A 13,275-nucleotide genomic window follows, 5' to 3' on the forward strand; every position below is an offset into this window, starting at 1 on the left:
AAAGAAAAAGTGAATGAACAATGCATACACTATGGATATTAGGCTCAAAAGCTCACAAATAAGGCATGCAAGTTAATCGAATAATCTATATGCTTCTCTAACTATGATGAACGAACCTAACATAGGCTATATGCATACATATAATCAAGCATAGATCACATATACACTCAATCACAAAACAAATTCAAAGTCTTAGATCATGCTCAATCTATCCACAATCATAACAAGTTAAGTCCATGGTTCGTCATTGAGGTTGGAAAAGGCATTAACCACTAAAATATAATTACATAAAGCTAATCTAATTTTTTTTTTTTTTTTTTTAGTCGCCCGAGCCCTCACCCCCACACTTAAAACCAACATTGTCCTCAATGTTGTAAAGTGAGCTCGAAAGCTAAAATCCATGTCGGATTTAGGCATGAGAGTGAAGTCTGGGAGAAGGCACACAAATTAACTATGAAAATAGAAATCTAAATGCGGAGAAAAGTTACGGAAAACCCCCTTTGTTGACCCTCCATTGCTCACGACCTTCGGAGAAGACTAAAATAAGACACCAACTTCAAGGCACAAGGCCTTGACTTCCTTAACGTATGCTCCATAATAGCTCAAGGTGCTCAAGAAAGATCGACTCCATTGAAAAATATATAGTGTCCAAAGAGCAATGCGTCACAAATAGGCTACCAAAGAATAAGGACAAGGTCCTTCATAAAGCACATGGCCTTGATCACCTCCAACACACCTCACAACAGCCCTACAATGGCCTCCATTGAAGAGTTGAAGTGCAAGAAGTCCAACCACCCCGAGTGAACACAAACTAGTGAGTGCAGAAAGCTTCCAGCAATGACCTTTATATCTTCAAATGCCCATATCTCAAACTCAGAAAGAGATAAATAGGTGAGACCACTTGGAATGGAAAGTAGACTCAGAGAGCTTTCTATCCATATAAAGTGAGCTACCTATCTCCAACTGAGATGAAAACCAAAACTGGTCAAAATTGCCTATATGTCATGAAGACTTCTTCTGACCCTCAATCACCAACACAGAAATATCTGAAACTCCAGAGGTGAAAAGAGGGTGAGACCAACTGGATATAAAACTAGACTCATGAAGCTACCTTTGGTTAAAATTTCACTTGAAAATAAATTATGAATCAAAAACCGTTGGCCTCCAAACTCACTGATCTGTTCTGCAGTTTCTGCTGTGCCCTGTTTCTGACCTCTGTCACTTGGAACACAATATCGGAAGCTAGGAAGGTTAAAATCAAAAACTGTTTCTTCTGTGCATAGAGGACATGTGAAGATACATCTCTGAAAAATTTTAGCTCCAAATAGCTTGATATGTAGAGGGTATAGCTTCTCAAAGTCACTCTACAGTAGCTGTCTCTGTTCTGACCTCCATGCATTGACCATTAAATAACTTGAGTTCCAGTGACTGAAAGTGGTTCAAATTTTGGCACAAGACAGTAGACACCCAGGGATATATTTCCAGAAAATTTCAGCTGAAATTAGCATGTTTATTGGAATTTATAGTCAACCAAATTCAACTGAACTTTCTGGACAGAAACTACTCACCACTACATTCTTGCTTTCTTCACACTTCCAACTCCAAATGCCTCCCATCCTCCCAAAAAGATGGCTAAATAGCCTTATTGATGCAAAATGAACAAGTAAATTTTAAAACTACCTAGGGTTGCCTCCCTAGAAGCGCTTGTTTTTAAAGACCCCAAGCCGGTCTTCTTCACTCTTCGTCCTCAAGGTGGCTCAAAGGATGTCTTCTTACCACCCACAACAATTGTGCTAGCATCACTATCATTTCCAAAACATCTAGCAATTGAATAAGCAAGTTTGTAGCTTGAAGGTGGAGGCCAATCATACCTCTTAGATCCTTCCTTCTTCTTGACAACTCCACAAACCTCCCTTAACTTCTTGATGGACTCCTCTTGTGCTTCACTCAATGGTGAACTTTTCTTCTTGTGTTGCTCATAAGTTTCAAGAGTAGGAGTTGTTTGCTTTTCAAGCTCAATAGTAGCCTCCAAAGTAGAAGTAGGAACTACATCATCATGCTTCAATGGTGGCTCATTGTCATAACCCCAAATAGGTGAGAAATGATTTTGTGCACGGAGTGTAGGCTTGGAGGAATTCAAAGGTCCAAAGATCCGCTCACTCTTGGCTGCATTACCCTTCACTAAATCGATAGAGAGCACACTCTTCACTATTTCCGGAGGATATATGGGTTCAAGACTCTTAAGTAATACCTTTTCTCCCAATACCTTCATTTTAATGGTGCCCTTTTGAACATTAATTTTTATTCCCGCGGTTGCCATAAAGGGTCTACCAAGAATGATAGGTATGTCTTTGTCACTATGAGGTCCATCATCCATATCTAATACCACCAAATCCGCCGGCAAGTAGAACTTATCAACCTTGATTAACACATCTTCAACAACACCCATGGCTCTCTTAATACTCCGATCCGCAAGTTGCAAGAATATAGGAGTAGCTTTAATAGGTCCAAGGTCAAGTTTCTGGAAAGTCTCAAAAGAAATAATGTTAACACTTGAACCAAGGTCCATCAAAGCTCTATCAAAGACTTTCTCACCAATAGTGCAAGAGATATTAAAGCTCCCCGGATCCTTGAGTTTTGGGGGAATCCGTCTTTGCAAGATAGCACTAACCTCCTCACAAATCTCGAACCGCTCATCATTCTTTATCTTCCTCTTATGGGTGCACAAGTCCTTTAGAAATTTTGCATAAACCGGCATTTGTCGGAGGAGCTCAATCAAAGGTATATTGACATTGACCTTCTTTAAAATATCATGCACTTCGGACATCAAGCCAACTTTCTTCTTCTTCCCACTATTCTTCACATTTTCCTTTCTTGGCACATTAGGGTAGGGAAGTTGAGGTTCCGGTATGCTCAAGTCAAGAGGTGGATCAAAGGTGAGACTCCCGGTGGTGCCCCTAAGGGTAGTCACGGTCCCACTAGGGTTCTTAGCCCTCAAGGCCTCGCCTAGTGATGAGTAGACCGGACTACTCCTATCCCTAGAGCTACCGTGCACATGTCGGTCTTCCTCCTTATTTCTCCCCTCTTTTTCTCTAGAAGTAGATGGCTCAAACTCATGTGTGGTGGGTCTAATGTCATCAAGAACCTTCCTAGAGGTGTCATTGGCCTTAGATGGGTCCCTAGCCTCCATGGCCTCACCATCTAATTTAGGGTCCGAGACATCCCCATCCCTAGAAGTGTTCTTTCTCAATAAAGCTCTTTCCTTGCCGCTATCAATCAAACCATATTTGCTTGCATTGTTCTCAAAGGACAAGAAACCATAACCTTTACCAAGATTAGCTCCTCCGGAAGGTACATTTTCTTCCCCTCCGGCTGCCTTATCCACCCCTTATTTCTTCTTTTGGCATTCAAAGTCACATCACCCACTCCATATTTACCGGAAGGTACATTTTCTTCCCTTCCGGTCCCATCCTCCTTATGATAAAAAAAATCATGATGTGTAAGCAATTGGTCATCAACAACATGGCCAAGAGGTACATTTTCTTCCCTCTTGGCCCCATATGAATGCAAACCGACATCATCATCAAATAAAGGATCTGTATGGAGACTAGAAGATGTAGGCATGTAAACATGATTATCATATACCTTTCCCGAACGTAGAGTGGTGACCGCATTGCATTCATGGAGTTTTCCTCTTGGGTTTGGCTCCGGTTGTGAAGGTAAGGCTCCTTGTTGACGTGTGCTAAGCTCCTTTGCCATTTGACTCAATTGCACTTCTAATAGTCCCATTTGTTTTTGCATGGTGGCTTGACCTTGGGATAGTATAGTAATGCATTGAGACATAGAAGAAAGAGCATCATCACTTGCACTCTTCTTCTCCTCCGGTTGTGAGGCAATGGGAACACCTTGAAACTTGTTAGGACCATAGCCACCACCTTGAGTAAACCCGGGAGGAGCATTTTGAGCATGAAATCCTTGACTTGAGGTGGATTGGCATTGAGAACTTGGCCCGTATGCTAGCTGTCCATGTTGACCATATTGTGAAAATTGAGTGTTGCCTTGGTGTGCATTGCCATAATGAGCGAAATTTGATGAATCTTGACCTTGGCCACCTCTAAAGCTTTGCTTTCCACCTTGAAACCCACTAGATGAACCTCCTTGGTCTTTCCAAGAAAAATTAGGGTGATTCCTCCAACCCGGATTGTATGTAGGTGAGTAAGGATCATTTCTAGGGTGCCCACCATAAGAATTCACGGCTTTTACTTGCTCTTGAACAAAATCCGGATAATTAGGAGCAAGATGACATTCACTAGTAGCATGTATAGGTGAATCACATAGAAGACATAGAGATGAAGACATAGAAGCGGCCTTGACATGATGTGTAGATGAACCACGCTCTTGAGCTTGAAGAAGTAAATCAAGCTTTCTCTCAAGCTTCCTATAATCGGCACTAGAGCACTCTTGGGCAACCCTTGTCTCATGAGTGCTCTTGGTATCATAATATGGATCTTTCCTCACTCTTTCCCTCCTAGAATCATGATCATCCCATTGCCTCGATTGTCGACCCAAGTGCTCAAGTATATCCCATGCCTCGGTTTGACCATGACTATGAAGTGAGCCTTGTGCGGCAACATCAACCCTCCTCCTCTCATGTGGTAACAAACCACCATAGAAACCTTCAATCATCATAGACTTAGTCAAGCCATGATGGGGACATGCATTGCAAATATCCTTGTACCTATCCCATGCCTCCCAAAAGGTCTCATGATCACGTTGAGTGAAGAGTAAGAGCTCATGTCTCATGCTAGTGGTCTTGTGTGGTGGGTAGTAAGCATCCAAGAAAATGTCCGTCAACTCCTCCCATGATCGTATACTCCTCGGTTGTAGCTTCAAAAACCATCCCTTTGCATCATCTCTAAGTGAGAAAGGAAACAACCGCATCTTAAACTCACCCTCGGGAAGTCCACCCTTTGACATAGTGCTCACAATCGCCTCAAAGTCTTGCATATGGTTGATGGCCTTCTCGGATGATGTCCCATGGAAAATAGGCAAGATGCTCAATTGTTGTGGCTTGATCTCGAAGTCCACCTCTCTAACCGGAAGTACCAAGCATGATGCCGTGTTGACCATGGAAGGTCTAGAAAACTCTCGAATAGGTCTCTCCGCCATCTCTCTAACCGGTGATCTAATCGGACTCGGTGAGTGATCTCTTGGAGGTACTCTTGGCCTTGGAGGTGTTCGTGAACGATTCCTTGGCCTTTGTCTAGAAAGTCTTTGCAAAGTACGACCACTTCTCAAATTGATAGGTAGTAAAGTACTACTCATGCACCTTGCAAAAGTATGACCACGTGGTAAGTACTCAAGAATTCACAAAATAAGCACTTTGAATTTAATTTCACGCTTCACAATAAATAAGAGGGGTAATGAGAGAAGGTGAGACAACAATTAAATAAGAAACTAAAATAAGCAAAACTAAGAATAAGTGAAAAACTAACAACTCAAGAAACTAACGACTAATTAGAAAACTTAATGAAAAGCTAGCAAACAAGTCAAGCCAAGTGACGATCGCTATCGATGCTCATGTCTTACATGTACTACAAAGTAATACAAGGCCCGTCACTTCGATAGAAATAACCACAAGTCTCAACAAACAAACACACAACTAGGAATTAATCAAAATAAAGTAAAACAAATAATTACAATTTTTTTTTTTTTTAAAGCTAAACACACAAAGAAAAATTAACTAAACTAAGAAAAAAAAAAAATGCAAGTGACCTAACAACCGAAAACCAAGGGATTAAAGCTATTACACTTTAATCCCCGGCAACGGCACCATTTGATTTTAGTGCTTGAATGCAACTTACGCGCAATAAGGGCACGGTCATCAAAGAAGTGGGAAATATTTAGACCCGAAATTATCGTACCACGGGGATTGAAAAGCTAACTTCAATCCTTGGTTATGCCGATTACTAAGTCACTAAAAATTAACAAAGAACCTAGAAAAATAGCACCAAACTATTTACATGCCCGGCTCGGAACAACCAAGCCTAAAATTGGTCAAGAGAACCACAAATAAATGCGGAAACCCACAACCAAGTGGTATTGACAATGAAAGTGGTTTATGAAATTTGATTTTGATTGTGAAAAATAAAATTGACAATTGAAAATTAATATTGCAACTAAAGATAAAGATAATAGAAACTTATCAATAAATGAAAATTAGGTCACTAGGGTATCCTCCTAGCCAAATTCAATGCATAAATATATTCCGACAATGGTCACTCAATTCATAGTGGCATCAAGAACCGTACCCAAGGCTTTTCAAGGCTCATGGGTTAATAGATTCCTTAAAGGGTATTCCTACTCCGGATCAAGGGTCGTAGAAACTCAATTGGGACAATCTAGAGCCTTGTTAGGGTCTCTAGTTGCACCAAAAGGCGAAGAGTCCTAGAATAAAGATTCCCAAGCTAGCCAATACGGCAATCGAAATTGGTATTGTAACTAACCATGTTCTAAACAAGTGTCCTAGCCATAAATTAGAGAAGTGATTAGGTCCCCTAATTTTTCTAGATATGCTCATCTACACATTCAAGAGTTAATCAAGCTCCTAAGCATGCATCTAAGCCAAATATTATAGATTAGAACATATGCCAAACACGAAATCGAAAACCATTAAATCAAAACATATTTATTACATTAAATCCATGCTAGGGCTCAAACCCTAGCTTCCTAAATAGACTACTCACAACCCATCCACAAATCAACAACAAAATACATCAAATAAAGAGAAAAAGGTGAAGAGGAGTGAGAAGTCACAAGAACAAGTCACAAATTGCTATGGAGCAATTATGACAAGCCTTGATTTATGATTTTTCACTTTTACCCAATCTCAAATATTGATGCTCCTTGAAATCTCTTGAGAAATTGATGAGGAATTGATATGGAGTAGTGAAGATTAAAAGAAAATATAAAGTGGGTATGGTGGTGTGGTGTTTTGGAGAAGAGGAGAGGATGGAGAGGAGGTATGCGGTTACTGTTGAAGAGAGGAAGAGGACTGGGTCTTGGTAGTGTGCGGCAGAATTGTGGTTAGTGAGAATGGGGCGTGCTGCGGTCTCTGAGAGAGAGTAGGGTTGTATATATATATATATGGGCATAATTAGATCATGGTTTCTGTGGGTTGTGAGAGAAAGAGTGGCACGTGGTCTGCAAGTGGGGTGAGAGAAATGTGGCTGACTTTAATATCAATTAAAGAGGCCAAACGTGAAGCAACAGTTCCTTGGGCTTAATCAATTAAACAACAAACTTTATATATATATATATATATATATATAGATATATTTTCTCTCTCCTTGTAATTTCAAGTGCATGCCCACAACTACGAATAATTGCATTTTGCTCCTTTTCTGACTTTGATCATGGTTGACCGCATCAATAATTTCATTTCCTTCTTGCTCCATTTTCGTGCCATTTTATTTCGATTTCCGCAACTCCGCTTATTTTCTACAAAATAAATAAAAGTAAATTAATTACATAATAATTGACATGAGGATTAGCTTAATTCTAGTATTTTAGATATAATTATACGCATATAAATGCGTATAATCACAGCTCGTTTTGATCGGTGGAGGAAGATTTGAAGGTGTTTGAGACTGTGAACAGTAACTCTCGAATTCTTGGGTTCTTGTTTGATTTTTCTGGATATTTCTGCTTGTTTTTGGTTGCTATTGCAGGTATAGAGATGGTTGGGTGTGTTATGAAGATGATTTTGGATTAAATAGGTTGATTGGAATTGGATTTAATCTTTGAGTTTTGTGTTAAACTTGAGATTGTTGGGTATTGAGATTTCTTTGGAATTTGATGTTGAATATGGTTGTTTGATGATTATGGTTTATAAATGTTTTGGGTTAAATCTCTTGGTAAAAGGCTATTGTTGAATTATTTTGTTGGGAAATTGGAGAGGAGATTGTGATTTGAAAAAGAAAAATTTAGAAAGAAATTGAGATTTTTGGAGATGAAATTGTGGATTGAAAAGGGAAAATTAAGAAGGAATTGGAATTTCGGAAAGGGAATTGTATTATAATTTTTGTGGTTAATTATGGTTGAGGAAACGAAATAAAAATCGGTTGAGTTGTTAAAGAGTTTTGAGGGCGTTGAAATTTTAAGAAATTCGAGAATTTAATCCTAAATTGGAGAATTTGGTCGTTAGAAGAATTTTGTGTAATGAGATTAATTTCCGAAGGATTAAGCTTTGTTTCTTAGATTGTTTCCTCATTATGGTTAATTATATCCTGCCAATTGTTACAGGACGTATTGAGCCCTCGAGCGAGGGTGACACGGGCAGGCAGCAGGTTTAGCTGCGGGACTCACTTGTGAGTGGACTTTTATTTTGTTAAAATAATGCATGCAGCATGGAAATAAGTTTTCAGTTGATTTATTATTTTGAGAAAATGTGATTTGTGGAAAGTAAAGGATTTAAAAAGAAAGCAGTTGACAAGGAGGCTAGTTTTGGCGCATGCGTATCTTACCTAGTTAGCAGTCCCTTCTAGGTAATAGTCTGGTCGGCAGTCCCGTCCAGACTACAGCTCGGTTGGCAGTCCCATCCGATGCGTCATCTGGTTGACAGTCCCTTCCAGATGACATGAGGTAGTTAGTCGGCAGTCCCGTCTACTACTTGTGGCTAGTTGGCAGTCCCATCTAACCACCGCCTCCTATTCTGGTTGGCAGTTCCTTCCGATGCGTCATCTGGGTGGCAGTCCCTCCCAGATGGTATGAGTTGCCTAGGAAGCAGTCCTTCCTAGTCATCAAATGAGTTTTCTTGGAAAAAGGATTGAGTTGGAATTTTATGGAGTCTCGCTGCATGATGGTTTTGTTAAAAAGAGAAATGGGGAAGCATTCCATTAATAGTTTCAAATTTTGTTTCGATTTTGTCCACTCATGCTAATGGATTTTATATGTTTTCCCCGGGGCCCTTCATTTTCAAATGCCCAGATTTCAGATTTGCCGAGATCACGTCCAGGCTCTAGAGACTTTGGAATCAGCGCTTCCGTTTTTGTCCGTAGGTTATTACTTAACCTACCTTGTATGATATCGGCTTAGTTATTAGTGTTGCTCTGATAACCCTTTTTAATTTGGTGGATGTTTTTGTTTGAATTAATGTTTATTACGGAGGTTGTGATGGGATTTGAACTTTCCGAAGGTAACATATATGCTTGGAATGTAAATATGGTTTTGTGTTTTTGATTAGGAGGTAAATATTAATCATATCCAGGTTTGTGAACTATTTAGGTAGCCCATATTAGGGGAGGTTCTACCGATTTTTCGGTTGGATTTCACCTAACGTGGGCCCCGCAGGCTCGTATCCAGGTTTCGGGGTGATTCTTGGGTCGGGTCCTGTCAGTTTTAGCCCATATAACGACTTGTGTAGCTTGCATATAATAGGTTTGTCCCCCTTTCGTTCGAATCCGGGTGGCAATTGCATATAAACATCTTCATGAAGATCACCATGCAGAAAAGCATTATTGACGTCCAATTGATGGAGATGCCAATTTTGGAGAGCAGCCAAACTTAACAAAACACACACTGTGGTAAGCTTGGCAACATGAGCAAATGTCTCGTGATAATCAAGTCCCTCAACTTGGCTATAACCCTTGGCCACTAAGCGTGCCTTATACCGTTCGATGGTTCCATCCGGATTGTACTTGACTTGGTAGACCCATTTACATCTAATGGGTTGCTTGTGGGGCGGGGGAGACACCAAACTCCACGTTTTGTTGGCTTGTAATGTCTCTAGTTCCAAGCGCATCGCCTCTCTCCATTTAGGGTCTTGTACTGCTTGTGAGAAAGTGGATGGTTCTCAGTGCAAGCTAATGTTAGCAGAAAAAACCCGATGGGGTGTAGAAAGATGAGAATAAGACAACACATGGGAGAGACTATGAGCCATAATAGGGTGGGTGACCTCCCCCGGAGAAGATGAAGGGAAGGTGCGTGATGGGAGGGCCGCCTCAACATGAAAGTCGTGCAGGACCGTAGGGACATTGGTGGCGCGAGTGGAGTGTCGAACTGGTATCGTAGAGGTGGGCGGAGGTGAGGCCGAGATTGTGGGTGAAGGTGGAGATTCTGTGGCAAGAGGAGATGGAGGAGAACATTTAGGAGAAGGAAGGAGATTGTGAGAATTATCAGCGGAAGAGGTAGGAGAAAAAGTAGGAGACGATAGAGGTAAGGAGTTTGTGATGTTGTGTGGGATTGACGGAGGAGAATTAGGGGGCGACGTGAGCTGTGGAGAAAATAGAGGAGTGGAATCGTGAGGAGGGATTATAGGAGTGGAGGCGTGAGGAGATATTGTAGGATAAGAGTCGAAATCAAGGAGGAGAGATTTTGAAGGGATAGGATAAGGAAGAGAATCAGGAGTGTTTTTATGCTTGTCAACAATGTGTTGGTAAGGAAAGATATTTTCAACGAAAACAACATCTCGAGAAAAGAGGATATGTTTTGTGGAGAGACATATACCCAGTGTTCTAAAACTCGGCCGCCCAGGCCGCCTAGGCGCTGGGCGGCAGCAGACTGAGGCGAGTAACGGCAAATCGGAAGCCTTAGGCGGATAGAATTTGGGCGTCCGCCTGGGCGCTCTGGGCGTTCTGGGCGTTCTGGAGTTGCAACTTAACAAGCTAAACACACATCCACACATCCCAGACAAATCCACAGGTCATTGCATACACAACCATTGATTACAAAGTTCCAATACTAGCCACAGATTTCGATCCACACAACAAGAACCAAACTACCACTCAAGAATTCGAATTATACCTTCGGAAGTCGGAAATCCCTTGAATCAACCCAAGCTTAGTTTCCTCAAGCTCACTGCCAAAACTAGAATGGTGATGAACTGATGATTCGTCGGGCTACAGCCTGGAAGGCTTCACAATACCTCGCCTAGACCACAGGAGGCCTAAACGATGGCCGGAATCGCCGGAAATTGCAGAGATCATCGGAGAAGTCTCGGAGCTTTCAGTCGTCGAGTCTCCTTCTCCGTTCAGTGCATGTACGATCCAAGGATAGGAGGTTTCTGGCGCCAGCGAGACGAAGACGATGTCGGTGGTTCGCCGCTGTGCCGTGGCCGGAATGAGTGGGGCCGGTCGGGTCTTGCTTCGGGTCTGAGAGCACCGAGCTCTCGGGCTCTCTCTCTCTCTCTCGAGCTTATTCTCTCCATCTCTCTTTGATCTGATCAACAACTTTGATCTGGTCAACAGCTATAAATAAATTGGTCCATTTAACAATGGACGGCCCAGATCAAGCAGTGAGGGGATCTATGGCTCACATCGCTCCACCAAATTTCCATTTAGTTTATTTTTTATTTGAGGAAGATAAATATTTAGTTTATTACTCTGCAAGTCTTTATAAGTTTATATATTTTTAATTATATAAATAAAAGTTATAAAAATAAAAATTAAAAATTAAAAAAATACAAAACCGCCTAGGCGCCGCCTAGACTCCCCCGCCTAGGCGCTCCTCCCTAGTCCACCGCCCGACTAGCGCCTAGCGATTTTTCGAACCTTGCATATACCTTATATCCTTTCTTCCCATTTGGATATCTGAGAAAGATACACTCAACTAACCTTGGATCAAATTTAGACGAATGTGATGGGTGCGTGGATATGAAGCATTGACAACCAAAAACCCGAAGATGAGAATAGCTAGGTTATGACCAAAGAGTTTTTCGAATGGGCTTTGTCCTTGAAGGTTAGGAGTCGGGGTTCGATTAATGAGGTAAGTGGAGGTTAAGATAGCATCCCCCAAAAAGACTTTGTCAAATGTGATTGGAAAAGAAGTGCTCTAGCAACGTTGAGTAAATGACGTTGTTTGCGCTCAGCCACACCATTTTGTTGTGGTGTGTTGATGCAACTCGTCTGATGAACAATGCCCCGTGAAGAATAGAAAACATGAATATTAAACTCAGCATCATTATCACTCCTAACCATCTTAACATGCTTAGAAAACTGTGTTTCGACAAAGAGAATGAAATTGATGAGTAAAGATCGAGCTTCAGATTTACGGTGCATCAAATAGACCCAAGTACTACGTGAATAATCATCAACTATAGTAAAAAAAATACTTAGCACCAGAATAAGTGGGGATGTTATACCCACCCCAAATGTCAACATGAATCAAATCAAAACTCGAAAGACTTCGATTAACACTTAACGGAAAAGGTTTGCGAGTTAACTTGGCGAGAGGGCAAACAGATCATAAGTTGGTGTCATAAGACTTATTCGAAAGAAAGGGAATTAAAGAAGACGCTTTAGCAGACGGGTGACCAAGACGCTGATGCCACAAGCTATTGGATTCAAGATGGATGGTAGTGCACGTTGCTTTCCCTGGAAGATCAAGGCGGTAGAGTCCCTCATGTTTAGTTCCTATCCCAATCATCTTCCCCGATCGCAGGTCATATATAAAGCAAAGTTGTCTTAGAAAGATGGTGATATAAAACGAATCAAATCCCAGTTTGCTAATCGATATGTGATTGAGATAAAATTGCGGGACACATAGCGCATTGTGAAGGACAAATTGGGATGAAAAAGTGACAGTGCCTATGTGTGTGACACAAACTGAAGTTCCATCAGGTAACTTCACAAAACGATTAGGAACCGTTTTGTAGGAGGAGAGGAGTTTAAAGCTACACACAATATGATCAGTGGCACCACTATCTAAGATCCAAAAAGGCTTAGTGATATTTTGTGAAAGTTGATGGACTTTACCCGATAACTCTTCATAATTTTGTATATTACTGACAAAGTTCGCAGAAGATGACTGTGATTGGGCCATGAGCTTGTTGAGGAAGCGTTGACATTCTTGTTTTGTGAGAGGAAAGTCTTCATTGTGTCCCTCTAAGGCGTCCTGTGCTCCAACAAGGTTTGCCTTGGACTGTTGCAACCTACCAGTTGCAATATCATTCTTCCGTTTACAGCAATACGCTTGTGAATGTCCTTTCAAGTTGCAATAGGAACATGTGATGTGAGCTCTGCAATATTTGGTACTGTGGTTAGTCATATCACATTTCTCACAATACCTACCTCCTCCATCGGATCGACGAAAGTCATTTGCTCCTTCAGAACGTTGGTCACGATTCCCTTTCTTGACAGAGTTGATGGAGGAGTCAGCGGCTTCCCTGTCTACAACATTGGATTCTCGGCCCAAACCTTTAACGGAGAAAACTGCAGATTCTAGAACTGCAGTGGCTTTGTCTGCCGCAACCTATGATTGCTTCTCATGCCGATGCAC

The 13,275-nt window shown here is 41.3% G+C and overlaps 1 non-coding gene across 1 annotated transcript; it reads left to right on the plus strand.

The window, feature by feature from the left end:
• Window positions 1-4,699: 4,699 nt before the first annotated feature.
• Window positions 4,700-4,806, plus strand: LOC112174971. The gene has a single exon (XR_002926276.1). It is a non-coding gene; the product is annotated as a small nucleolar RNA R71 (small nucleolar RNA).
• The last annotated feature ends 8,469 nt before the right edge of the window (window positions 4,807-13,275 follow it).

The sequence above is a fragment of the Rosa chinensis genome, chromosome 6 (genome assembly GCF_002994745.2).
Source record: "Rosa chinensis cultivar Old Blush chromosome 6, RchiOBHm-V2, whole genome shotgun sequence".
NCBI lineage: Eukaryota > Viridiplantae > Streptophyta > Magnoliopsida > Rosales > Rosaceae > Rosa > Rosa chinensis.